Here is a 2,500-nt window from a genome sequence, read left to right as displayed (position 1 = left end):
AAGGAAGCAGAGAGGAGTAAGGAGTGAGGAGGGAGGAGAAGACAAATGACAAGAGATGAGGGAAGAGGAGGGAGGGAGGAGGGAGAAGGGAGAAGGGAGGAGAAAGTAGGGGAGAGGGAGGAGGGAGAAGAGATGAGGAAGGAGGGAGGAGGGAGGGGAGGGGGAAGGATGGAGGATGGAGGGGGTAGGATGGGAGAAGGGAGGGAGGGGAAGGAAGGAGGAAGAGGGAGGAGGGAGGAGGGAGGGGGAGGAAGGAGGAGGGAAGGGAAGGAGGGAGGAGGAAGAGGGAGGCGGGAGGAGGGAGGAGGGAGAGGAAGGAGGGAGGAGGAAAAGGGAGGAGGAAGAGGGAGGACGGAGGGGAGGAAGGAGGAGGAAGAGGGAGGAGGGTGGAGGGAGGAGGGTGGAGGAAGGAGGAAGAGGAAGGAGGGAAGAGGAAGAGGGAGGAGGGAGGAGGGAGGGGAAGGAGTGAGTAGGAAGAAGGAGTAGGGGGGAAAGGAGGGAGGAGGAAGAGGGGGGAGGGAGGGAGGAGGGAGGTAGGAGGAAGAAGAATTGTGTATGTGTTTGTTTGTTTGTCGCACAGGGCCAAAGCCTCCTCAGATGAAGAAGACGCTGCGAGGAACTTCGACAAACAAGCTGTAAAGCTTTATGTCCAGGACAAGCATCCATTGCAAAGAACGGAACGTCCTTCACCTCTGAACGATGTGTACTGGGAATGTGTCCAAGACCACGGTTTAACAATAAGACCAGGGGTTACTCTTTTCTTTATAATCAGACATATCTCAGAATGCATCACTTCAGGTGGGGATACTTCATCGCAAGCTATGTGCTTGACCATTCCGGTAAAGATAGAGTGGGGGTTGATGATGCGCTTGTCTAGGTGCGCACGTGCGCTTATCTATGCGCACATATGTGCTTCCGCATACACATACGCACATACACGCGCACACACACACACACACACACACACACACACACACACACACACACACACACACACACACACACACACACACACACACACACACACACACACACACACACACACACACACACACACACACACACACACACACACACACATATATATATATATATATATATATATATATATATATATATATATATATATATATATATTGAGGATAAGGGACAAGAGGAAAACAGGGCATGTGACAATTGTAACCAACAAAAGTGAGGAAATGGATCTGAAATATAACTGTGAAAAAACACAACCATTTTTCAGTGAGAGATACACTGAAATAAGAATATGCAGTCTGAGAGAAACTTAGAAATTACTTGAATTTTAGTAGAAGAAGAAAATGATGTGTATTATGTTTTCGACGATAGAAGTAGGAAGACAGGTGCATAGAAGCGAGCAAGTCAGCATGGTGGAGGTCGGGTCAGTGATGTTCTCCTGAGGTCAACTTATTACGTGATTATAATATGAAGAGTTTAGATATTTCCGTATTCAACAATCTATCCAATTTACAATCTAAATAAACCTTGGGGACGTTTGTTTTAAAGATGTGAGATAACCCATTTGATGATTTTCATTGTATAATTTTGAAGAAAGAACTGACATTGCAGAAAAGAATTAAATGTATCAATTTGCAAAAATTCCAATGTACTACGTCATCTTACATGAAGGAAGTACTTTAAGTCGGCAAAATGAGGCCTGAAGAAATGCACTAACTGTACATTTATTAACAAAAGAAGAGATATATTGTTACCATGGAAGCCAGAGAGGAATTCTTTCGAGCCGAACGTGTTAATCACTAAAATGTTCTTTTCTTCCAATTCTGTGTCCGCACACAAAAGGCATAAGAATGAAGGAGACCACAAGAGACCATAAGGCCTATACTAGGCAGTTCCATGTTCTTTGCCATCTGTCATCCCTATCCATAAAGTTATCTAAACTCTTAAAAGAACCAATTGTTTCAGCACTCACTACAGGGGTATTAAGTCTTGTCCATTTGTTAACCACTCTGTGGGTAAACCAATATATATATATATATATATATATATATATATATATATATATACATATATATATATGTATATATATAATATATATATATACATAAATATATATATATTTACATATATATACATATATATATATATACATATATATATATATATGTATATATATATATATGTATATATGTATATTTATATATATATATATTTGTAAATATATGTGTATATATATATATATATATATATATATATATATATATATATATATGATGTAAGCGGAATAGGAAACACAGGAGTCTTACTCTTGAATTTATTCCTGACTAGTTTCGCAGGTATGTGTTTCCTATTCCGCTTACATCAACCTGTCAGACTGTCTCAACATATATATATATATATATGTATATATATATATATACATATGTATATATATACATATATATATGTATATATATATGTATATATGTATATTTGTATATACATATATAAGTATATGTATATATATATATATATATATATACAG

The sequence above is a fragment of the Oratosquilla oratoria genome, chromosome 6, assembly GCF_046742065.1.
Source record: "Oratosquilla oratoria isolate Oo_2021 chromosome 6, ASM4674206v1, whole genome shotgun sequence".
In the NCBI taxonomy this organism is placed as follows: Eukaryota; Metazoa; Arthropoda; class Malacostraca; order Stomatopoda; family Squillidae; genus Oratosquilla; species Oratosquilla oratoria.
Note: the sequence above shows the minus strand (reverse complement) of the source record.